General features: G+C 44.2%; 1 long non-coding RNA gene across 1 annotated transcript in view; it reads left to right on the top strand.

Moving 5' to 3' along the window:
* Positions 1-27,406, top strand: part of LOC146185297 (uncharacterized) — a 601,519-nt gene that overhangs the window by 434,897 nt on the left and 139,216 nt on the right. The gene's annotated exons all lie outside the window — the stretch shown is intronic.

The raw sequence follows: 27,406 nt of genomic DNA, 5'->3' as shown, positions 1-27,406 counted from the left end.
CCGGAAATAAAAAGCTGTTTAAGTTTTATCCGAATACTAATCACAGACAGATTTCATACTTCAGAATGAACGCAACCTATAAGATGGTAATCCGGCGTTCGTGAGCGCCTTCTGGAGCAGGTAGGGAAATTTGCCGAGGAACAGTCCCCTTAAAAAAAAAAAAATTAGAAGGGTTCAGTGCTGCTGAACTGAATATGAAGCGAAAGCATTAGCTGCGGGGACACCGAGAGTTTTCTTCTCATTCTTCGTCTTCTGCTTCTTCTTCTCCCCCAGCCGACATATAAAGTTCCGCTTCAACCAAGCCATTCTAATGTGCCTTAGTGGCCTATAGGGGTAACGTGAATGCCAGGGTCCTGGCAGGCTGATTTTTACATTACTGTCCCATGTGAAACGAGAGACTCAAGTTGGCAGCTCCTGCCAGCCCACATATAAAGCCCGCTTTAACCAAGCCGTATGAAGGAGGAGAAAGAAGAAGATGAGGAAGAAAGGCAGGGAGGTTAACCAGTAAAAGCAACCGGTTTAAGGGGTAACGTAAATGCCAGGGTCCTAGCAGGCTGATTCTGACATAACCGTCCCATGTGAAACTACAGACCCAAATTGGCAGCTCCTGCCAGCTTGGGGTCGTCTAAAGGTCAAAGGTCAAACGTGGTTACCGCCGAGACCACGCTGTCGGCTTTAAAAATGCGAGTAGTATTGCTTTTGCAATATCGCAGGGTGAGTCCAGTATTTAAGCACTAGATGGCCTAAAGCTTGATGGCGGGCTCAAATAAGGTGTATGGGCACGGGAGTGCCATCAAACGCTTGAAACTCAGAGGCTGAACCCGCTCACACTGGAAAAAATTATAGCCACAGACACGACGCTATCGCATTAGGCGAGCCCACATCGCGTGCGCCCTCTTGCGTTATGATGATGCAGCCTTTTGCACCTCGTACTTTGCGGGTACAGGGAGGAACTAACTCGAACAGCTTCATTAATCTCGACCCGCCATCGTATAGTTCGCTTTCCACTCCGCCCTTTCTCGTTCACGGTCCGGCGCTTGGTGTGTATTAGACACCCGAAGCGAACTGGTCAGCGGAGCACAAGGAAAACCACGAGTGGTGTGCCCCAAATTTTCTCCCCGTCGAAACCACATACAAGGATGACATTTCTGTTTTATTCGGGAAAGGGAAAATAACTGTTTTCAACCTCCCTTTATCGTTTGCTCCCACTCTAACGTTTTGTTCGAAGAACACATACAATATATGTACTCGATAACCCCAATAATTCACATCTATTAATGATCGGCTTGTTTTTTTCCAGAAGTTATGAGAAGGTGAAGGCAAGTTCGCTTCCTCAATTGAGTGCATGAGCGGATGTTATTGTAATGGTTACGCAGCCTGTTAGTGACGAGAAATATGTTGCAAAAGTCTGCTACTGAATTTCATGTGGATGGGATCAAGCTGCCCTCCTTTTATATGCAATCCAATGGGCCATAGTCAGCTTGTGTTATAAGTTGCTACAGCCAGCGGTATGTTCAAAAGTAAAGTGTTCCTTGTTCAGTTTTGCAATGTAGTAGAATTAGACTGATTCAGGATTTCGACCTCAGATACCTGGTTGCCAACCGGGTATACTCCTTTGAGAATAGAAAATGAAGTTGCAATAGAACCTCGACAAACCTTCAAAATATGCTCAAAATTTCACAGCGGAAATAGTTACAAACTCTGTACTCGAAACCTGCAGGTTCCCACATAATGAAAAGTGCAAGTGTATAGAAAGAGTTGTGTGGGATGACTCCGCATTACAAGTAAGAAGCATTGAAAACTGTATTGGAAAGAATGAATCAATATCTGCTCCTCCTAGGTGCTCTATGTATATAAGATGCCAACTTTTTCTCGTGTTATAATAGATAGTAATTTCTCTTGGTCGCCTGTGATCAAAAACCTCCACACGATGATCACTGCAGCTTCGCAAGTTTTCGAATTTATGGCGGAAACACGGTGGTGGGCAGCAAGTGCTGATGAAAGGTTCTGCTTAGAAAGCGCACGCTGACAGATAATTGCACTGTACTCTCTACCGGTGCTTCAACGATTACCTCCAACAAGCAAGAGGATTCATTAGGCCGCATGGAACAACTGCCGGCTGATATGCCTTGGACTATCAAAGGGTTCCTCTGTATCAGGAAATTTGGCAGCAGCATGATTTGTTCAAATGGATGCAACTGTTGCACTTGTGCATTTCCGTCTCCTACATATCCTCTAAGAAAAGAGGCATTTCTTATACCTTGTCCACCGAAATCATCGTAACTCTGGATTTGGTCAAGATGTACACCTGCCGGAAAGCGTGGCGTGACATGGTTCATAGGGTCACGAAGAGTCGGACACGACTGAACGACTGAACTGAACTGAACACCTGCCGCTCCCTGTCATTAGCCAATCACAGAAGCTACTATTTCTCACATTTCCTTCTTAGACACCCTCGCTTATAAAGGTGAGGGTGCTTATTCCAGGTGTAAAATAAAAGAATCGCTTGTCAAAGGCAGCGCTCCGGCAAGCTACTTTCACCTACTTAATCGAAGAATATACCCAGAATAACCGCATATCCGCCGACAGTTCAATTATTAAAGTTATTTCTTAGGTCTCTATGATGCCCTCAACAGCTGGCGTTATTCCTTACACGTTACAGCGAAATACATTCTCTACAACTTGAGCTTCACGGCAGCTGCAAAAGCTGCTACTGATCTCCTGCGGCGGATCCCTGGCCGTGGATTATTTATACTACCTCCAAAGTCTCTTTGCAAGTCCTCTCCAACACCAATCGAGACAATCAATCATCAACCCGTTTTCCTTGACATCGGGTATTTACACCGTTTGGATATTGCTGCCGGCCACTACATAAAATATCAGTGGATACGAGCTCACTGTGGTATTATGACAAATGAAAATATAGATGGAATGGCCGAAAAACATAAGAGATACGTTCGGACTCTCCTTACGAAATTTTATGTGTCCCACCTGGCTAGAAGATTTGCTTTCTAAGAAAAGTATCGGCTCTAGAGCCTGTCGAGAATTTACTACCAATTTATTATTTACTCAGTTAATTGACATCTATAATTAAGGCTCGCTCCAAGAACCCCTGGTCATCTGGAAACTCTTTGCCAGCGAATTCGCCTGAACTCCATTTGCAAGCGGCTTGCGAGACGTCTCCGGTGAAATTGTGAAAACTGCGGCTTGATCGAAACAGTTGAAGGCATCCTGCTTAAAGGGCCTGCTTAGGCTAACGAACGTGCTTGCTATGATAATTAAATGAAGAAGCCATCCCCACAGCCTTTAACAATGGACAGCGTTTTAAGGAGAAAGCTTTTATGGGCTCAGGAGTGTGGACAGGATTTATGCGTCCGCGGACTGCCACACTCTGTCATTGTCGAGAGTTGAATCGAATAATCAGCAATAAAATGGTTGTATGATGTAAAGGATAAAATTGTCTGTGAAAAACTCGTTCATGTGAAATAATTAATTACAGTCAAAAAAATCTGTTCGACTGGAAAATAGTCAAGGACGTCGATATCGCGTGCAGACGTCATAACAGGGAGAAATTGTGAAAAATATGTCAATATTGAGCAAACTATAGGTGCAAAAACATTGCAAAGCTTTAATGGCAGGCTTCATCATTGCGTTACACAATCAAAAAGCGTCAGTCAAAATTACAAATCAGACGACTCGCAAAAAAGAAAAAAGACAAAAAGCAGTTAAAGAAGAGGAAATGGAGAGAGGAAAAAAAAGCAAGAAAAAAAGAGAGAAAAAAGCAGAAAGAAAGCAAATGAGCGAAAATGCGGCAAATTAGTACTTAGAATCGCTGGAAAGGCTTTTCCCTTCCCGCATTTAAGAGAGATCGAAGGGCCCCAACGAAATTTTAAGTCCCTTAGCTTCTGCTAGACTATAAAGACATGAAAATAACATTCTGTTTGCGTATTTAAGAGACATTGTACCTGTCGACAGGGTTTAATTTCAGCCTGCATTTTCACCCTCACGCATTTTTCACGCTATGAACTTTGTGAGTCAAATTCTCCTACTAATCATTTCCTTCCTTCGTCTTGAAACATTACTCAACGATGCACTATAGTGCGCATTTCCACATTCTATCAGCCCGTCCTTTATTTCTTTCTTTTTCTACACCTCCCTAATTCCGCCTTTATCTTCATTTGCTTTCCTACGCAGAGTAGCAAGTAATGCAAACGCCAGCTATACGTTCGGTTTTTTTGATAAAGGATTTTTCTCGCTCTATCTGGAAATCGTTGCCTTCATGGCCCACGCTAAAGCTTCCCGGTGTTTTCTAGCGCGGATATATAGATATATATTTTTTTTGCGTGCATCTTCAAATTAGTTTTTTCTCCGCCATTCTTAGTCAGTTATCATTCCACTTTCTCTATGCGGTTAGATTTCTCGATTACACTGAGCTTTTCAATAGACAGCGTGCTTCTTAAGAATAACACGTAATCCTGGGGGCTAGAGGTCCGCTGCGGACCATGAATGCCGCCGCAGCGTTTGTTCGCCCTACGACAAGTTAAGATTAACTTTGTTTCTTGCAACAAATGCATCTACATATATCATCGCGACCACGAAATTGTGCATTTGACGTTTCCTTTATAAAAAGAAGAGTGTAGTGTAGGGGAGCGAATTTATTCTTCTTACCGTCAATCGCGTGACAAAACGGTAATGGTGATCTCACACGTGTTCGAAGTTGTAAGCCCACGTTCAGAAACGTGCAGCACAATAATGCTTTGCCGATATTAACATTACGAAAGTGATTCAGAATAGCGGCGAATCATTCCCCGCGTACAATATGCTGAGAAACAAAAAAAATTCAACTTTAGCAGGGGCGGCTGAGAAAAGAAAACCAACGCCAGCAATTTCTCTAGACACGCAGGCACAACGGCGAAGGGGGCCTTCGATCGGCCCGTTTTCATACTTTACCGATGGCTCGTTACATAACGGGCCTTTAAGGCGGCGTGTCTTGAGGCTACCCCGCGAGCCCCTTGCGCGTTGTTGGGCAACTTTCACGCCACAAGCTCCTTCGTGACGCCGTGGGCCCCCGGGTTTGAAGGCAGGCGTTCGCATGCCAGGCCAGATTGAAGGGACGGGGAATTTGTTGTCGCTAGTGCGTTCAGCAGCGAAAAGAAAGGAAGACGTCGGAAAAATAGTCAAGCGCTCCCGAAAGTGCCCTCCGGACTAACTTTGTTTTCGGCTGCTTGCGCTCCTTGCAGCCTCATTTTTATGTTTCGATCCAGTGCACTGGAGCTGCGAAGCTGCTCGTGCTGGCACAAAGCGAACAATGCCGCACAGGGCACACACGGCAACAACGCAGACTCAATGCAATAAAAACAACAAATCCTCATGTTGAAGCCCAAATGGTGCGAAACGTGACTCACGAAGCCAGAATGGGAAATGTGTAAACCACCAGAAACGCCAGTGTGGAGATGACATTGGAGTGAAAAGAACGAAAACAAAGAACTGAGAACAGGAGAAGAGAGGAGGAGAGCGAGGCTAACAACGACTGTCTGTGGAGCCGCGAGCAAAGCAGTGTCTTCTCCTGGTTATTGTTCCAGCGTGTTGTTTCTCTTTGCCACACCAAATGGCTGCGTCCCTAAATCTCCAGAAAACTAGAGACAGTAAATAAAAATATTTGCAAAATGGCTAAAGAAATGTACACAGATAAACTGTGACTAACCCTGCCGCATGATAAAGATGACGAGGAAGCAGTCAGAGCAGTAACAAGGCCGATTTTGTTTTATCACACTTGGATATTCGATATTCTGATCTGGATACTTTTTCGTTTGCTCACTTCTGTGTAACAATAGCAAAACAATGAGCACACGACCCAGAAAAAAGTATGGCTTGCGGGTTGTATTGATTGCAATCAGTTCCCCGTGTCTTTAAGCAGGCTCCCGCTGTAAAGCTTCCAAACCCCCTCCCAGTGCCTTGTTCAAGGCATATCTAAGTGCCGGTTAAGTCACGCGGCGCCGAAGAGACTGTCCGACAGGCGCAGTAGGGTTGTTTTTCTTTCGACTTCGTATTTAATTATCTTGCCCCCTAAAATCATTGCAGCCATCATCATCAACAGGACTATGCCCACTGCAGAGCGAAGACATTGTCTATATTCGTCCAATTAACCCGGTCCTGGGCTAGCTGCATCTCATCCGCGCACCTGACGACTTTCCACTGCCCCCTGCCCAGCTCTTCACTTGGTATCGAATTTGTTACCCTTCTTGAACATCGGTAATCCTCTCATCGCACTACATGCTCTTCCTATGCCCATTTCTTCTTGATTTCGACCCGAATGTCCTTAACTCGAGTAATTTCTCTTATCCCCTCCGCACTCTACTTATTTCTCGACGGTACATCTACCATTTTTCGTCTCATAGCTTTATGCGTTCTCCTCAACTTTCCTCGTCTTCAAGCAAACTTGAGCTGTCTGGCTGTCTGGCTGTCTGGCTGTCTGGCTGGCTGGCTGTCTGGCTGTCTGGCTGTCTGGCTGTCTGGCTGTCTGGCTGTCTGGCTGGCTGGCTGGCTGTATGTATGTATGTATGTATGTATGTATGTATGTATGTATGTATGTATGTATGTATGTATGTATGTATGTATGTATGTATGTATGTATGTATGTATGTATGTATGTATGTATGTATGTATGTATGTATGTATGTATGTATGTATGTATGTATGTATGTATGTATGTATGTATGTATGTATGTATGTATGTATGTATGTATGTATGTATGTATGTATGTATGTATGTATGTATGTATGTATGTATGTATGTATGTATGTATGTATGTATGTATGTATGTATGTATGTATGTATGTATGTATGTATGTATGCATGCATGTATGTATGCATGTATGTATGCATGTATGTATGCATGTATGTATGTATGTATGTATGTATGTATGTATGTATGTATGTATGTATGCATGTATGTATGCATGTATGTATGCATGTATGCATGCATGTATGCATGCATGTATGCATGCATGTATGCATGCATGTATGCATGCATGTATGCATGCGTACGGACGGACGGACGGACGGACGGACGGACGTGCGAACAATGACAGGTACCACCAGGTGACAGGTGACAGGGACAGGTGACAGGTAGTAGTCGTAGTCTGTACCGGGCTTCGCAAATAATAGGGGGCCTGAGTAAAACAAATCGCACCATGGTAATCTTTAGTTCTAGTTATTGATGACCGATTGGTTTGTGGTAGACGACAGTGAGTTAACGAAATCACTGAAGCTAATTGAACGGGAAATTAAAGGAATTTAATAAAATATAAAAAAGGGGCTTCAATGATGCCAGGATGCTCAGAATGGAAGCCAATGCTCTATGATGCTAATTAAGTAAATTTCAGAGTGTGCAATTCATCAAATAAATAATTGAAATAGTTGAAAAAATGAAAACTGTGTTAAGATGTGCACTGCATAGATTGGAAAGACAATGTTATCAGATGCTAAGTATCGGTGAGTAAAAATTGTAAAAATAAAAAAATGAAAAGTTACAAGCATTGCCTGTATGTGCAAAACACTATAGCGTCTTAACAGCGGAGCATCAGTGTCACCCTTATTTTTAGATTTTCCGACGTGATCTAGGTAGGTTGCCTTGGAAGCGAATGCGTGCTCGCTATGCTCGCCCCTTTTTCATCGCGTTCCGTACAAATTAACGTTTTCCTAATCATTATGGTTTTCAGCTATACCAGACACCCACTCCGAAAAATAATTGTTTGAGGCTTATGTGTGAAGCCTCTGACAGTTGATGGCATCTGAACCCGAGGCTTGAGGCGATTAAAGGACTGCTTATAAAGGATCGACGCACCTCCTGTTATTAGGATATGTTCTAACCTGACAGGTCTTGTACACTTTCATAAGAGCTTTTGGCGCTTTCGTCACCCCTTTCCTGAGTTGGTTAATTTGTTCCTGTTTCTTTCTGCTGGCTAAAACCCTATGAATCAACCAGCCTCTTCACATTACGGCCGCAAAGCGCACTTTTTTTATGGGTAAATGTAGTGCACTTTACATTTTCTTAACCTTCATCCTTTTCAAAAGATTTAGACCTCTTTTATCTTTAAAAAGAAATTTATCCTGTTTGTAGCAGACAGTCCCTCTGCTTTTAAAGATCAAGCGATCCTTGCATAGTTTCTAAAACGTGCACAATCGCCTCTACATCTCTTAGTGAAGTGGTTGTCAAATCCATATGGGAAACGTCGACACCAGTTGTCCACGGCCTGATATTCCGCAACTGACTTCGCGGACTGCGGCCCTAGCTCTTAGTAATATTCGTGCATGAAAAGAAAAAAAAACAGCCTATGATCAATGAACATTTTCATCCAGAGCTGCCGATTTCTATGTAACCATAGACAGCAAATTCTTTTCCCAATCAGTTGATTAAATTTCACTCGTCATATTTACTCGGTATCTTTCGCACATCGCTTTTGCGTTGTGTCACTGAGTGCAACTTTGGTGTTTCTTATTTTAGGATTTTTGATGTTCTTGATGTAACCAGACGTATAATATAGATGATTAAGTCATGTGCCAGGAATTGCATGAGGCCTGAGGGACCGTGTCGGTAGCTAGATTTTTTAAATTTAGTCGGTGAACGCATCTTTGTAGCAATATAACCTCTTCCCAGAAGTGCGTGTTGCACACGCTTCATGTTATTCGCAACAATTTGGCTTTCCGGGGTACCGTTGTCTCCCAGTTCATTAAAACGGCCATTTGGCGGCGGTGCGGAGTGTCTCTGTTCCTAGTTACGCCGGCGCCTACTGAAATATTATGGCTCAGAACGCATTACATATTTCCTCAGTCCTGACACATTCTGAAAAGGATAACTGAAGGTCCCCACCTACCCTCTGAACGATTATTTTCAAAATCTTGCGCTCAATAAACGTCCGGCAGCACGTGGTACTTGTAAATCGATTAATAATTCATGGCCAATGCGGGCGCCTACATTTAACGGCAAGGTAACATGCGCAATACAGCTGAGGATCCGCAGACACCTACACAGAGCAACAGAAATTTTTTATGAAAAAAAAAACGCTAAAATAGTGCACGCACACTATTGCAGCATCGGCCGCTATGCCGTATCTGCGCGTTGTCGGCGTGGAGCAAACTTCGGTCGCATAGCCATCTCAGTGCCTAGGCGCAAAGCGCGGCCGCTTTTGGAGGCGCAGTTTCAGAACTAAAAAAGATCTGTAAATGATGGGATGGATGGATGGATGGATGGATGGATGGATGGATGGATGGATGGATGGATGGATGGATGGATGGATGGATGGATGGATGGATGGATGGATGGATGGACGGATGGATGGATGGATGGATGGACGGACGGACGGATGGACGGACGGACGGACGGACGGACGGACGGACGGACGGACGGACGGACGGACGGACGGACGGACGGACGGACGGACGGACGGACGGACGGACGGACGGACGGATGGATGGATGGACGGATGGATGGATGGATGGATGGATGGATGGACGGACGGACGGATGGATGGATGGATGGATGGATGGATGGATGGATGGATGGATGGAAGATAAAGACGAATGGACGGATGGAAGATAGATATGGATTGATGGACGAATGGAAGATAGATATGGATTGATGGACGGATGAAAGATAAAGACGAATGGACGGATGGAAGATAGATATGGATTGATGGACGGACGTAAGATAGATATGGATTGATGGACGGATGGAAGATAAAGACGGCTGGACGGATGGAAGATAGATATGGATTGATGGACGGATGAAGGAAGCTGTGGATGGATGGACGGAGGAAGGAAGCTGTGGATGGATGGACGGAGGAAGGAAGCTGTGGATGGATGGATGGAGGAAGCTGTGGATGGATGGATGGAGGAAGATGAGGAAGGATGGATGGAGGAAGATGTGGTTGGAGGGATGGGGAAGATGTGGATGGATGGATGGGGAAGATGTGGATGGATGGACGGAGGAAGATGTGGATGGATGGATGGATGGAGGAAGATGTGGACGGAGGAAGATGTGGATGGAGGAAGATGTGGACGGAGGAAGATGTGGATGGAGGAAGATGTGGACGGAGGAAGATACGGACGGAGGAAGATACGGACGGAGGAAGATACGGATGGAGGAAGTTACGGATGGAGGAAGGTATAGGTGAATGGAGATGAAGACGGATGGATGAAGGAGTGGATGGATGAATGAAGGTAAAGATGGATGGATGGAGGGATAGATGGATGAAGATAAAGATGGATGAATGGATGAAGATTAAGATGGATGGATGGAGGGATGGATGAAGATAGAGAGATATAGATATAGCGGATGTCTTATCGTGGCCACCACGTTTGGCTGTGGTGCAATGGCGCGTTTCATCGCGGAGGCTCCAATATCAGCGCTACTTCCCTAGTGAAAAATCCCGTATCGCATCAAGTCAATTTTAAACGTTCCTGTATTATCCCGCATAATTTTCACACCGTTCTGACCAGTCCTGTATGAAACTTAAACAGGTTTATACCGGACAGGTCAATTCGGTATGAATCTCAATCCGGGCGGACGTGTCCTGTATAGAGCTGATACCAGACAGGCCATTTCAAGTATGTATAGAATATACAAAGCACGAAACAGCAAAGTTGACTACGTAATGAGAAGTAAAACAACTACAACCATAATCGGCCGTGGACTAGATTTTTTAAAGTGCCTGTCTCCAAGTCGTGATGACCGAAACAAACTCTGACTTATAGACGCAAGTTAATTTGTTTTTGTTTTCAATATGTTTTTATTTTTGATATGTAATCGTGTTATTTTAGAGCTTTGCTTGTTTTTTTTATCAGTCTGGCGGCGCGTTTTCTTTTAAGAAACGAGAGAAACAGACTACAGGAGATTCCGGTAGAAGAGTTCCTACACAATAAACCTCTATACGATTTCCTGTATGGATTTTATACAAGATGTTTCAGTAGGGCAAAGGCAATATCTGGGAACTGCCACGTCAAATATTGGGAAGATTAAACCATAACTAAATCTAATTATAATGAGAGAAAGCGCCCGTAATGGTGGCTTAGCCGTTAACACTCTCGGCAACCGACCTCAAGCATGAAGGTTCAAACCCAACCGGTTGGAATCCACTAGGATTGCTGTTTTAGTTTTAAAGCCTTACAGGAGATAATTGTCATTAATTGGTCGGTTCTGGGCTCCATTCCACTTTGTATGTTGGCTAACGAACTTGACCCGTCGGTGTGACTCGGGCGTCGAAGCCGCTATATGGGAGGGAGTTTGAATTAGCCGCGCGAGACCACGTGGTTGTGGCTCACAACAGCATGGCCAATCAGAGGGATACGGCGAAAAGACTGCACAAGGTTGTCTGTCGGAAGTGTTGAGCGTATAAGTGCTTCCAAACTAAAAGAAGCAGAGCTCAATGATTCGATGTACCGCTCCACTACACTACAGAGATGTGCAAACCGGAAACCAAAGCACTCGCTAGGTATAAGCACTGGTTGTTTTTTGGCCGGAGACCGTACACAACCATCAAAGAGAAGTTTCATGATCTGACTATGCAATAACAGGCGGCAGCTTCATAAGAGCAGTCATCAGGCAGATCACGTGATACTGCTCACTTTCAGGAACCGAGTACCACAAACCAAGGATTACATGCCATTCTAGTTACAAGCAAACTCCCACGCGCGTTTTTGTCTGCCGGCTGTTTCCCTAACAATATGTTGGGCGCTTTACTGCAAAAACCAAGGACGTGGATTCGATCCCAGCCACGGCGATCAATTTTTAATGAAGGCGAAATACTACGCGCCCGTGTGCTATACGGTGCCAGTGTTCGTTAGAGATTATCAAGAGGTCGAAATTCTAGGGGCTCTTCCCAACGGTTTTCCTGATAGCATAGGTCATCTTGAGACGTTAAACACCCTAAATGAAACCAATGCATTTATATTATATTAGCGTTTAGTAAAGATCTGAATTCTTCCTGCATCCATAGCTGAAAGAACTATTGCTTATAACATAAATAGCAGTAAACAAGCCCTTCATACTCACAAAGACGCGAAAATAGACGCTAGTGACGTTTCAGCAATCATGAGTGCCACAAATAATCACTGACATAGATCGGTAACGCTTCGATGGACTGTTAGATTCGCCGAAAAAAAGACAACAAATAAATGCACGTTGGAAGGCAGAAAAAAGTGCGCTAAATTTTCAGTCTAGAAAACCGGAAATTCTAGCTCTAGTTAAAATAAAAGAGCAAAATGATTTCACTTGCAAGAGCTGAAAGCAAAACGCTGAGACCTGAATTCAAGTCAATGATCCACTGTCATCTTTTGAAACCCGGAAGATTTTAAGTCAGCTTCACAGCCCAGCTAGACTAAGACGCCAAACACGTCGTACTAAGGGTTAAGGCCAAATTAGTTAAAGGAAATTAATCTATTTTGCCTCCTTTTTGCTATGCATGTCTGTTTCTGCACATTGTCACGCTCAGGTAATGTTGCCGCACATACATCATCAGCCCGACTATACCCACTGCAAGGCTAATGTCTCTGCCATTTTCACCCAGTTAACCCGGTCCTGGGCTAGCTGCATCCACTTGACCCGTGTGAACTTTTGAATTCACTTTACCCCAATGCCATGGGCAGGAGCTGCCAATTCGGGTTGCTCCTTTCATATGTGAGAGTGATATAAGAACCAACCTGCCGACCGGCTTGCCTTCTCGTTAGCCCTACGACACGCTGGCAGGTCCATACGACTTGACTGAAGCGTGACTTTATATGTGGTCTGGTAGCTTACGCTATGTCGTCATACCCTTAAAGGATGAGCTTAATAGTTCCCAACAATGTAGCACCTTGCACTGATAGGGCATGAGAGGGGAATAATGTGGCAGGCAAAAGAAGCTTCCACCGTTGCTTTCGCAATACAGCTATGGTTAACCACAACTACACCACAACTAATTTTTGAACCCATTCTTCAATTTAGCTGGGACATTCAGTATGCCCATAACATACTTTGAGCGCAGAATGGCCTAGGTGCGTTGTGTGCTGAATCGGCCGGCGTAGGAAATGGAAGAACATCCAAAACTTCTCCGTCGAGGCGTCGAGTTTCTTTTGTGCGGTTAGCGGTGGGTTGGGAACTTACGTCACGTGTAATGTATGAGACAAACTCGGCCAGCTCGTTATAAATGTCATAAACGCGTTGCCACCGGCTCTTGCGGCAGTTGGTCAGATGTAGCATAAAACGTCTCGACATGGCATTCAGACATGTTCCACGATATGATCGTAAAAACCACACTATCACGTACTACGCAACGAGCGGTGAAAGGGCCGAGGTGTGTGTAGCTCCCAGAGGAGGATGCCTGCGCCGCGCAGCAGCAGTCGAACAAAGTTTAGGATGCCGGTCGGCTGCACAGGACACGTGTGAAGCCCAGATTGTGGCGATGATGGCTAACACAGGGGACCCGCCTTCTTCTCTACGTCCCTACACTGAAGAAGCTGTTGCTATCCGGACTGCGACGGCAGTAGCCAGAACACTTTTGACATTGAATTCGTATGTGACTCGCGACGGCGGAGTCATAAACCTCGGCCATCGCACGTATCAGACCTCATTCCCACAACCACGCCTCGTCTGCTCGCTATAATAGCTAACGGTGCTTCATTGCTTCCCGGGATTTCGCAAAGAGCTGAAAGAACAGGCAACGGATTTGACTCCCTCTTAAGAGCGCCTGCTCTGAGTGTAATGGCTTCGATATTAAATGTCGAGTTGGGAAACGAGGCTGCAAGAGTGGATTATTGTGCGGTTCTTATCGGATTCGTAGCCATCAGTGTTTATGGCATTTCCTTTTTTTTACTCTCATATGCCTCTTGTAGGCGCTAATCACGACGTGCCAGTGTCGTGCGGCCTACAGCAAAATACAGTTTATTCGAACGCGTCCTCATATTTAGGAAGATAGCCACAGCTCCTCTGGTTTAGTTCGTATACATGACCATCAACTGGCAGTTTCCTAAGGAGCTGCCCGTGCACAAGAGCAAGGTGTAAAGTGTTTTCTTGAATTAGTAAATTTCCGTAAATTTCCGCGACACAGTTTTGTGATGCAGTCAGAGTAAAATGTTAGAGAAGAATTTCGGCAACGCAAACTTTTCCAAGCCACAAATGCTGCTCGTTCACGCAATTAACTCCCTCAGTAAATTATTTTGGTCTATGAAGAAAGGTGTGGATGGTTATGATATGTCTTCGTGTATAGGCTCTTGGCAGCGTCACAGGTTTCATCGCTTACCGTAGAACCAAATGCCATTACTCAGAATAGAGACCTCACTTTTAGAGGTGAGTAAAGTACCACTCACAAAAATGTATATACGATCAATGCCATTGATGTTGCAGTGGATACGGTTGGGGTAGTATACCCCTCCCTCCCACCTGTCACTTCCAGTGACGGAGAAGCCACTACCACAAAGGAGGAGAGACGTCACGACCGATAAGTTAACGGGGCCGGTGCATCAGGCTAGGTTACGCAACGAGGGAGCAGTGAAAAAGGGGCAGCAGATGAAACCGCGGGCTGATAAAGGTCCAGTGGTGAAGTGACACCTTGTAACTTGTCTCAGGCTCGAGCGTGCAACCTAATTTTCGGACCCTTTACGGCTTATGGCGTAGTCGTGACGTAGATGTAGGCTGCTGGGGTGCGTGCTAGCCTTTCAAGTTCTCGGTGGGGCCAGTTCAAAACACGCGAGTTGGTGGCTTTATCCAGTTTTTAAATCACCGTCTGACGCGTTATCTCCAACTTCTATCCCGATTAATGTATCAGTCGCAATGTAACACTCCATATGTGCTCCTAACTTGGCCACAATTCGTCTGCTGATCTTTCTTCTGCTTCGCCCTCAAACTTTCCCTTTTTCTTGTCTGCGCAGAATCAGGAGGATAAGTGAAGAGTGTACTTGTTCTCCATCTACTCTGCCACCTCTAAACGGTGGCAGAGGAGATGTGTTGGCTTGAAACGTTGCTTAGTCAAATTTGCTAGCGACAAATCCCATTTTAGTGGATATTCTTGGCGCTAGCGATGACAGTTCTTATTTTCTCTCTCTCTCTCAACATAAATCGCAAAAGCTTAAGAAGGCCGCACCACCATTTTTATTTTTGTGAGTGGTTTTTCTCACAAGAGGAGGTTCGGAATTAAATGAACCATTTTTCCAATTCCTAAACATGAAAACAACGCAATGGTTGGCAGGCAGTATGAGAACGAGGCATCGCAGTTTTCAGAAACTCCCTCCAAATACAAACAATATTAGAAAATAGATTTTACAGTTGGGGACTGTTGCGCGGCGCACAAATATTTTACGACCATACGTAGACTTTATTATATTTATGATCGAAAGTAGAAAAAAAAACTGCCACCCCCTATTGTTGCATCCGCCATAGCAGTTTCTCTGTCTCACTCCCGGCATCCCCCTGTGTTTGATGTAGACATAATCTTATGTTTTCACTGATACCCTGACATGAGCCAGTTCTGAGTGCGCACGCGTTACAAAGTCACATCTCCAACTCCGTATATCAAAAACGTTATTACGCATCCCAACAATCATTTAAATACCAATTCATGACGCATTTAGTTTTTCTAGTGATGTTTGTCGGAGAACATAAGTTCTCTTGCACCGCAGGGCTATGGATAAAAAGAAAAAAAGGCGACCCTACCCTGAATTATTCTCTGATGACCAAAATTCTAACAGGGTCCACAAGTCACCTCAAAATTATTAATACCAGCTGTGACCACGGGAAACCAAAAGGAATCGATCAAATAATATCACCACTAAAATCTGGGAACTGTGCACGAACTTTGCCACTTTGTAACAAAGGGCTCCCTGTGCACAGAGTGACTGAACTGTAGGCGTGCCTTTAAAGGGCAACTCCGGGGGTTTTTTTGACATTCGAATATTCTAATAAAAATTTTACTGTAGATTCTCTTGTCCGTCCTGACGCATTCTACAAACTTTGGGCGCCGTACGATGATCCGTTCGCGCGCAACACGACTTTAAAATATGCTGTTTTCATGGCTTAAGTTGAGACTATTTCTGCCGGCAACACTGAGTTTCTGACTTCACAAACAGTATACCGGCGTTACTGTCCACTTCCCGCATGATTATGAAATTGTGAGGCTTATATTGAACTACCTCAGACATTTTATGCAATGCTTCATGATTTCCATACGTTATTTTCACCATCCAACGCACGTACGAGTGTTTCTCTAATACTCAGTGTGACGTCATCATTTCGTCACCTGGAACGTCGTTTCTGGCCGGGAAAGCAGTTTCGGTTTCGATTTGCTGTTTTGCGAGGTATTTTGACTGCTCGGAATGACATGAATACCGTTATAATTTTGCCTTCGGCATAGTTCTGTTATTAAATATGAAGAGGTCAAGGTAGTGGGCCAGACTCCCGGCAACGAACGGTGGAACGGCGTGAGAGACTCAACAACAATCCCGTGTGCTGCTCACTGTTTGCTCTTGTTGCAAAAGCAACAAAGCGAGATTTCGGGTGGCCGCAGCTACTTCATGAAGAGGTGTAGCTACGAGAAGAAGGAGAAGAAAAAAAAGAGACGACAATTAAGAAGAAGAAGACGAAGAAGAAGAAGACAAAGGAGGACAAGAAGACGGAGAAGAGCATAAAGACGAAAAAAAAGAAGGTGAAGAAGAAGACCAATAAGAAGACAAAGAAGACAAAGAGGAAGAAGAACGCTCGGTCACCCGCAGCTAATGCTTTCGCTCCGCATTTGGTTAAGCAGCGTTGAACCCTTCTCATTTTTCTCTGCTCATTTTCATCTTTTACTTTTCATTCAATAAAAGGCATGGGAGGACCAAGAAATCGCGAAGAGATACACCTTTGCCGGCTGTCACGAGCGTATAGAACAAAGGCAGTGAGACTTGGTATGCCTTTTGTCACAAGGCTGGGCTGATGGTGCGAGTGCGCAGCGAGTCGCGCATCGTCGCTCGTCCGTGCTGGCTTGCTTCCCGTAGTCGCGCCGCACGTATTCGCTTTCCCGCGCAGTGAAGGATGCTGGGTTCAGACAGAGCACAGTCCCTCCGAGAAACACGTTCCGTGCTTCCAGGAGAGGAGTAATACTTCCTGTCACATGAGGAGCCGGCATGGCCGGTGCCCTAAATACCACGCGACGTGCTATTTTGTTTCCTACGCGATATACCGGAAATGGATTTGTTCGAACACGCTCGAAGAAGACCTTCTCATTTTCGAGAAGAGAAGAATGCAAAGACAGAGGTAGCATGGCAAAGAAGTCTCCTATGCGGTGATGATAATACCCAGGCCTCAGTTTCCAGTGCGTGTAATAAACCACGAAAGACGTTGTACATTTAACACCTTGGGTGTCTCTGGAGAATGTCCAGTGATATGATGGCACAAAAAAGGAAACACGAGATTCATTTTTCTTACTAACGCGGTCCACAGAGTTCTCATAGAAGTAAAGCTCTCAAAGAGCCTTCAGTTACGGCATTACTGAAGGATTTAAAGCTTCTAGACGGCATTCGTATAACGGCAAACAGGTGCTACCATTTCGTATATGCACGTAAGCCTGCTCAGTATGAACGATACCCTGAGGACTGCACAATGAGCCGGAAAACTACAACAAGCACCTCGGTGCGCTCTAGATTAGAAGTTTCAAGAGCAAGAGAAATCTTGCTGACACACTTATTGTCCGTTGAAATAAAACACGATTCGACTATCTCTATCGTTATCTTCTCTTCGTGGCGATATAAAATCTTAACACTGTCAAACTTAACTGTCAAGACTTCTCTTTCTCTTTCAAGCAAAGAGGTGTCTTTTTTAAGTGATTTTTTTTAATTATTTTTTATGCAGCAGGTGAACCCAGGGGTTGTTTAACGTGACTGTTTCGTTTTCTTCATGTTTGTTTTTCTGGGCCTTGGAGTAAAGGGCTTAGGCTTAGTTGTGAGTCAGCGCTTGTACTGTGGCTTTCTTGTATCTTGTCCCTTGTCTCCGTGTTCGCGCTGTTTATATTAATAATGAATAAGTACCAACTCGCCCAACAAAGTATCTTGACAGTCAGTTTCCTCATTATTGCTTCATGGGAAACTCGTAATTACCGCAGCTGTCGCCTTTCAGTTTCTCAGCGGACTGATTTAAATTTCTTGTGAGTGATTCCAATAAACCGGAACACGGCTGCAACTGGGTATGCAAGGGAGTTCTCGATAATAAGCGCATTTTGCTCCATTTCATTTTGGCAGTCTAAAATAAAGAACTACTTGACAATTTCATCCATGCGAAATCGAAACCATGTACTTAAAAGCCTTAAAGATATTCGAAATGTGGCAATATATTCTCCCTGTAATGCAACATTTCCCGGGTCTTGAAAAACGGGAGAAGAGCAATACGAAACCTTGAAAGAAATTATCGGTTCACACGCCACTGTAACGGAAGCGAAGGCTGTTTCTGCACTACCTCCAGTGCCAGAAAGCGGGTACATCCTTCCACGTGAATAAAGAATAAAAGTATGTTGCGTTGAAATGCTATAAGTATAATTTAAGTGTAAGCTTGAGCTTGTATAATTTTTTTGTTCACTAAGAACATTTGCATTTGCACATATTTCGAAGTTAGTTCTTCGGCACGAAGTGTTTAAAATTTTTTAATACAAAAAAAAATTCATAAGCTACCCTATGTTCCTGCATATAGACGCCTGAGCGCAGCCTTAACACTCTGGTGGTTCCGCCAGGACACGCAGATAGCTCCGGAATTTTGCATCATCATGCGCAGCATTTACCACTATGCCCTAGGTCGTGTTTGGCCTGAAGGGTGTCTTATGATGCAAGCTCCGGCTGTGATCTCTAAACTCAGTACGATAAAAGCGATGTTACTCAGATATTCACTTTTTGCTATCTCTCCTCCAGATTTGTCGGTAGCTCGAAGCTATAAGTTCAACCAGACAAACCGTTCCGTAGGGAGAGTTCTCTAGTCTTCCTGTTAGTGATTCCAACTGCGCGGAAAGTAATGATTTCGGAACACATCCCTTTATTTCTAGTGGATGTACAAATGTGAGAAACAGTAACACGAATTATTTTAGCATCCGAGGTAATTCTTAACTTTTTTGTTGCCAGACTATGGCCTGTCATGTAGAACCAGCTGTGTACTCAACCATGCTGTAAATGACCATCCGTAGCTTTGAAGGTTTTACTGTGTATGAAAAACGTAAACGTAAACCAGACAAGGTCCGCTTTATAGCTCAGAGACGAACCCCATTGCCTGACTATTTTAGGCAAAGCGGCTAAAGGCTAAGCATACAAAATGCCCTCAAGTGGACGACACCCTTCTTTAACAAACTATCGCTGCGTCAGGGCTACAGGCCTTGCAACAAAGGCCAGGGAAAATACTTTGGAGTTAAGGTCGTGAAAAAAATTGTCCCAAAGCGGCACGAATTAATTCCTCTAAACAGGGAGTTGAAACATAAAAAAACTGCGATGGCGTCTGCCGTAACGACTTAATCTTGCGTCCCGGGCACATGCGCTGTGAGCAAATTGATTCCTTACCACCTGCCCCAAATTTCCGCTCTACGTTTAGAGCGCTGTTGCACACAGCCTAGCGAAAGGAGTAAGTATTGCATATTTACCTCCCGTAAGTACGTATTCAGCACATCTGCGTTCGTTTCGATGCATCAGCTTGTGCTCTCTTTCAGGGCCTACATGCATCAGCCAGCAGGAGTTAGTCATGAGTACTCAGCTGAGAAGCGGTATCCCCGAACGCACACCTTAGCACATAGTAATGCCTTTCTCGGGACACGAGCGCCTGCCATGCAGGTTTTAAGCCCACTGCGCAACAATCACAGGATCGCTTTTTTTTTTACAGGCCCCGTGAAGCTTGGAAAATATTTAGTAGCGATAGCTTGCAAATATTTTGCAGTTTAGCTTGCGCACTATAGATCACAATTACTCTTTTTTTTTTTGTTCGTAATTTTAAAGCACACACGTTTTCATTTGATGTGTTTGCAATTTCCAGACCTTTGTGATAAAAGTATTTGCAGAAAAAAATATTTTCTGTAGCACCTTAATATACAACTTCCTTCTATTAGAAACAGCGCCTATTTTTTGTTGCTCAAAATCTTGTTAAGTGCACAGGTATGGCACGTTTTGGTTCCTTATGTAACGAAACAGGGCACTTTATATAAAACGTAATAGCTCACTGCTTATGAATGCCTGCTTCAGCAAACGGAAGAACCGGATGTGGAAATGGAACACCTCGAATGGAGGAGCAAAAAGAAATAAACTGTGTATTGTGCGCTAACCGGAACGAGTTTATGCTAAACAATATTTAAGACATAGTTATTCCTATCATGGGTATAAAGTTAAAGTACTGAGCAAATTCTTTCTGCATATAAAACAAATGAAATTTTACACCGCGGCATTATATTTTTGTTGAAAATGGCACAGCAGTGTAGCAAGTACCTTTAGCTGATTTGTGACTTGTGTATGTTTTTCTATAGGCAGAGAAATTTCAAACAAGAACAGTGGAATAAACAAATGAAACAAAATTAACCCTTTTTCCCACGGTGCATTTATTTCCTGGGAAGGTTCTGGCAGCAGGTAGGAAATGTTTTGCTCAGAATGAACAGGCGAGCATAGCTAAAGGCTGATGGCGAAAGAAAAAACACTTCTCTGCGCCTATTGACTGGGGCCAACAGCGCTAATTCGCATAAACTACAATATCCTTTACCAACCTGCCTGTTACTATAATTCAATCAGACTCGAAAAGGACACTTGTATTGAAAGAATTCTTTCTGGCAGACCGCATGGGTCAAATTTCAAGTGCTCGTGGCAGTAAAGAAAAACAGCTTAGCGTGCACACGTACTCACACAAGAGTCATCACTGTGCATGGTTGTATAGTAAACAACGCGGCACATTGCCGCTATATAATCCAAGCACGTACGGTGACGCGCCTTTCCAACTGCACGCCGTTAAATCAGGTTGTTTGCTTTCGCACAGCCTCCGCAAACCTCCGATCACATTTCTGTGCTCTCTCTTCGTCGCCGCCACCGAAACACGACACTGCTTCTTCCCTTCTTTTCCGGTTTGGCTTCTTTGCGTCGGTTGCTTCCAGAGAAGCTATCCGCGACCTGGTTCAACCAGCAGCGACGTTGGGTCCAGCTGGCCGAGAAAGATTACAGGCCGAAGCAAGAGTGCTCTTTCGCGGACACCTCCGGAGCATTGCGCTCTGGGGCACGCGGGAGATTTGTCACAATACGTTCCGGTTGGCCAGTAATGAACACGCTGGTTCTCTGGCGGCTGAGTACGCTTTCGGAAGTGTGGTTTGTACTGCGCAGTCTGCGCCAAAAGGGGTGGGAGATGACCTGAGCTGCACCTAGCAGCACACTGCCGCCCATCAAAGCGAATGTGTGCCCCACAAACAGGAATAAGCAGGGAGGTTAAGGAAAAGGCCAGCGTGGAGCGGCAGGAAAGGAAGAAAGAATGAAGATGGCAACTTAGAGTGCCACCTCACGAATAACGACTGGGAGCTGCGAGGATCGATTTTTATGATTTCTAGCTTACTTTGAACACGCATTCCGATAGAAGGCTTCGTGTACCCTTAGTGAACATGACTTATTTTAGGCCAAGTACCAGAAAGCGACGATTTTTCTTAACTTTCATGAGGCCAGTTGGTGCCGATAAATATGAGCTTCCTTGAACTCAGGTCTTTGACATCGTTTATGTGCTTTATTGTCTCGTAGCAGTAAATTATTGCAGTTCAATAAATGCCGCTACAAGCGCATTGAATAATTTTCGTTGCGAAGGAAAACATGGAAGCAGAATTTTCACCCTTACTTAATATTTTAGAAAAGGCATAATTACCAGCAGTGTGATTGTGCAAGGAATAGTATGCAAATTTGAATCCCTATAGTATGCCCTATAGTATGCCCTATAGAGTATGCCCTATAGAAATAAAGATAAATATCGTAAGGCTCTATGGCTCTTGAATTGTACGATTTACCATTGCGTTGAAATAAGCACCCAATAGTGACACTCAGCATGCAGGTCGCACTCTGTAAATAAAGAGCTCTACTCTGGTTTGTAGAAGCATTCCAGCCCAGTGATCAGCGTCCTCTAAAACCCGGGTGATTCACGCACACTATTTGCCAACAGTGCATCCATATATCTGATTTATGTAGCGCAATAAACCGACAGCATGCCCTGGAAATCGTTATCCCAGAAACGCGAACTCTTCTTCGTTCCCTCTTGTTAGCAGCTGTTCTCGAAGTTGAATACTGCAATTGAAAAGCTGAGCAGACTGAACAACTGAACAAAGCTTAAGGGCCGGACAAATATGTGACGTCCCTGTTGGTGTTTTGTGAACAGGTGAAAACGAAAGCCACGCAAACAAAATGTCACCACAGAATCTGAGCTGCGAGGATGAAGAAACGCGAAAGGCGAGTACCTCCAAACGTGGCCTGCATGGGGCATGATGCAAAGAGGCTGACGTGCGCACAAATTGAGTTAGTGACAGGAAGGGCCGCTGTACGTTACTACAGGGAGCACACACAAACGAGCCGGACCAGACAAGAGAATTCTGTCGCAGCCAGCGCAGAGCTGATGAAACGACGACAGACGAAGTGCTCCCATCGAGGAAACCAACTGCTTTCGAAAGGGGGACAAGGCCGGACACGTCATTCTTCCACTTCAGTCACCGGAAAATCGTCGGCAACGGCATTGAAAGCAATCAGTGATTGGAGGGTGAAGACAAGACATGTGAGACACGTGAAATACGCAAATAATGGTGCAAGTTTGTTCTATTCTACATCTGCCTCGAGCATCTGTGATTATTTGGGGCCCGGCATTCATGCGCACCTCGCGAAAAAAAAAAAAAAAAGCTTCTAGAAATAACAAACGATATCAGCCGGAAGGGGAACTGGGACTAGCTATCAAAATTTCTGTGGAGACTTTGCGATGGTTCGTTCGCAGTGAACTGTGATGCTTGTACGGAGGTAATGCGCTTTTTTCTTACTATACCTATACGAGGCGTTCTACCATTTCTCAAACCCTTTGAGATATGCACACAAATTTTCCTCGATGGCAGCACACATCTAAAGCGAACAAGCGCTAGGCCGGATGTCTAAATTAAGCCACATCCATCAAACTAATTCTAAAAGGTATTTGTGATGCTTTACTCATTTTCTTCACCTGATATTTTAGGATCCCATTTTTTCTGGAAGTCTAGAGTGTGAGAAAACCGTAGGTGTTTATGAAAGAGCCGACAGCTGCATCTTTACAAATATCAATGTCCCTAAGCGCTAAATCATTGCTGAGACTTGTTTGACTAATTTGTTAAATTCTCTATCTTCAAAACAGCGCGGCTTCGCCTAAAGATATCTGCTCAGCATGAACTTAACTATTTAAGTACACGTTTTTCGTACTTTTGATGCAATTGTCAATGTGTTTTATTAACATAAAAACATGTATAGTGTTCGGTAATCAATCGCGAAGTAAGAAATTTATTATTTAGTACACGTCGTATACCAAGTATTTCTGGTGATAAGATAAGCATTATCGTTTCAGTTACGAGTGCGTACAAAGGATGAAATGGTGTCCCTAGACATTTCATATACAGATATAAGCGTTGATCTTTTATTTCGGATTTTATTCTCATGTATGACCCTGAGAGGTTCATATCACAATACACGGGACGCCGTAATACGACATCGTGCACGCGATGCACCGGATAGAGTTGCCAGTGTAAGTGATGTTGCAGCGTGGTGTGGCAAGTGGCGTCGCACATTTCCTTTGCCAGGTCAGTTGTCTGCAGAGAGTTGGCGCGTGCGCGACGGACCATGAACCATGTACAAGCAGAGTTCCGCGGGGCAGACGAGGCAAATGCCTCGGCTCCGAAGAAGCACAGCGACGGGTTAGAGATGCGCTAATTTGCAATGTCATGCGAACTAGGTTGCGCCCATCGCTTTTCAGCGATGCACAATTACAGCCAGTTTTGTGCTTAAGGAATATGCAGATGGATTTAATTTCCACGAAAAAAGCAATACATTCAAACTCCATCTGCAGATACATTTCCGCCGCAAAGAATAAGACTTTCGTATTTGCGTGAATAGGCGGTTCTCAGTGTCAGTACTGAATTTTTCATCATTTATTACAGTTGTTTGAGCATGTGCACAATCTTGTTCTCGCAGCGCAGAAGTCCCTACAAGAAAACCAACCTGAGCGAGATGGTGAAATTTCGTTTAGTATTCAGCAGCGTTTGAACACACAAAACCCTTGGGGCAAGGCGTCGGTTACTGAATTAGCGTACGTAGAGTGTTGGCAAAAATGCGTGTATTTGCCTTGCCGCTTTTGAAATTTAGATTACACTAATAATATTCTGTAATCTAAATTTCACCTGTAATCTATTCTGTAATCTAAAAAAAAGCTATTCTCTGTCCCAAGCTTCGTGCTCCGGACACAATCGTCGTCTAGATAGCGCAACTTCGGTGTGGAAGGCAGGTGTAAAAAACTAAAAGCTAACGGCAACTTTTAGCCAATAACAATAAACCCAGGAAATATACCTTTGTAATGTTTTTTATGCGTTTATACATTCGCAATAACTATACCATCACCGGTGCAAGAACTGCAACCCTCTATGCTTTTCCAATTACAGCTTCTACGTGCGTATAAGTATTCTATATATGATAATTAACGACGGACGCTCTTCTCCAGTTCAGAAGAAAGTTCTTCCTGTAGTGTTTATCTTGTATTTTATGTAACAAACAAAACAATTTTAATTGTGAAAATGCTGTTTCACCTCACTCCTGAAATTCGTTATGCCAACAATGCCTTGGTGAATGCACGTGGACCGCTATAGGTGGACATATCCTACATTGCAAAGAAAGAGCCACAGAATGAATAAGGGAAGTTTCTGGGCACCTCTCAGCGAAGCACATAATTCGGAGCTCCAGCGCAGAACCACGGAAGGCAATGTACACCAAAACAAAGGGGAACAGGCTTTGCTAGAAAGTGGCTGAAGTCCGTCGTTGCCCCTGGCCACAAAATGAGGGGAGGAGGGGGGGGGGGGGGGATACTATATTGAGTGCGTACTCTCTGCACAGGCGGAACTGTCAGGACTTTGGAACGACATGGCCTCGTATGGCAAACACGTCGGCAATAAGTTCTCGTGGTTTCTTCATCTGACGGCAGCCAATATGTGCGAAGCAACAAAAGCAGGGCAACTCTCCCTCGAGCACTAATCAACGCTTAAGACCGGCGTCCTTACTCTACCACCTCAAACCATGGCCTGTGTTGCATCTGCTGAATACAGGTTTTCTTCCTCTTTCATATCATTTTTGCGAATGTGGCTGCAAACATTGATTATCTTTCCGTCAAAGAAATACATTGAATAATAACCACGAGCTAGCCATAAAAACCCTAGGCACATGCAACAATTTAACGACGAGCAACTTGGGCTCACGGAGTTCAAACTTCATTCTTGTATTTTTAGTGAGGTCAAATTACTTCGGGATTGATCTCATGTCCCTGAATCCTAGCTAGACACATCAGCTTGACAAGAAAACGACGTTAGGCTACTTAAATGTTTGAACTGACCTGACCTTTAGGAAAGGCACGAATCATTTACTCGTAAATACTGTCCTTTATATAGCTTTTTTTTTTTTTTCGAAACGAAAGAGCAGGAATGGAGGCGCTTTGCTCATTTCAGAAAGATCATTGACGACGGGGTGATGTTGAAAAAAAAAGCATAATGATTTCCGGCCGGTGATGATGTGGATAGACATTTGTGGCCGAATTAAACTTAGCTTAATAAAATGAGGTGCAACTTGATTCAAGATTAAGGTCACATTGTCATTGGTCTGTTATTCACCTTTCTTTGTGTAAATATCCAAGTAAGTGGCAAGTTTCTAAACCAGCCTCGAAATACAACTAAACTTAATCATTCCCCCCTCCCCCCCTTCCTCTGCTGTTCTCCCTACATATATCCTCCAAGTTACCCCAGCCTTCCCTAACTACCCTGAATTCTATGGAGACATTGATTCCACAATCCACATACTTCCCCCTCCCACCTCCTTATCCCCCTCCCCCACACGCCTTGTGGAGGACCTGGTCTTGGACCAACGTGAGCATCAAATGGTACCTAGCTGTGAAAGAATGATCGTTGCTTTGCGACTTGAAAATAAAGTTGCCGAATAAATTTTTTGTTCATCCACTCTCTTTCCAAAGGCGTCCTGAGCCGCCTTGAGTAGTTTTCTTGCAGTCGTATCGAACAACCTTGTTCGAAAGGTCGTTATGCAAGCATATCATGTATCACCACCTTGGGGGCGTTAAATATGAGTTGAAATCTTTCCACGACTTCCTTTTACTTTTTCAGGCCAGAAATGAAGTACGGCGCTCAGTATTCGCCATGGCGACGCTTGCTCTGCTGTTTTGTAGCTCATTTTCACGATCCTTAGTTGAAGAAGGTGTTTGCATCAGCTTCTATACGTCAGCAGAATCACCCAGGGTTCATGCTTCGACATCTTTTCTGCAGTTACTGCAGGTTCCGCTCTGCACCAGTAATACCGAATTACGACCTAATTTGGCCGGGACCCCTCAAACATTTTTTTATGATTATTTTCTGAAGGGCTTCATTATCTGCGCCATTTTCAAAAAAAGGGAACTAACTAAGGCAAAATGAGGAGATTGATGAGCGATGGCAGAGGTTGCTGGTATTGGGCGAGCGTAGAGAGGGTAGGATAGGATAGTTTCGTTACAGTGTAAAGCAGACTGTATAGTGAGAGCACCGGAATGCGCAGAGTAATGCATATACGGAGGCTGCCTGCCAAGGAAATCCCCTGCACGGTGCGAAGGGTGGGTGAAATTAGTGAAGGGAGGGGAAGAATGGGTTCAGAGGGTATAAGTAGTGTCACTGAATGTAGAGAGTAAGTACAGATTGTGAGTGAATAATTCGGTGGAGTGAAGGAGTGAAGGAGTGATTGTTTGATTTAATTGAATGATGGGAAGAAACAAATGAGTGAGCGTAAGTGAAGCGATTGAAAGTAAGCGGCGAATGCATCTGTTTGTGTGAGTAGTCTAAGTCAAGTGAGTGAGGGACGTCATTGAAGAAAATTTACACTGAAACAAATAATCAACTCTTAGCACAAGAGTAGCGAACACTACGCAGTGCGACAAAATTGCTAAGACATGTTGAAAATGGCCAGCGTTATGTGTCATGAAGTGAGCGTAAGACTAGGTACAGAGTCAACGTTAAAGCTGAGCGAAAAAAAAATTACAGGGATGCACTCAAGTCTCTTTACGTGCGGAGATGGGGAAGCAATGCAGTCTCGGGCGTAGTCCCGTTATGAGTTAGATCTATATTTCACTGGCTTTTCCGACATTTACCGCTTTATCTTTACTTCACTGTTTATCACTGCTTA

The sequence above is a fragment of the Amblyomma maculatum genome, chromosome 6 (genome assembly GCF_055883805.1).
Source record: "Amblyomma maculatum isolate TAMU_Amacu chromosome 6, ASM5588380v1, whole genome shotgun sequence".
NCBI lineage: Eukaryota > Metazoa > Arthropoda > Arachnida > Ixodida > Ixodidae > Amblyomma > Amblyomma maculatum.
This window is presented reverse-complemented; position numbering and strand designations above follow the sequence as displayed.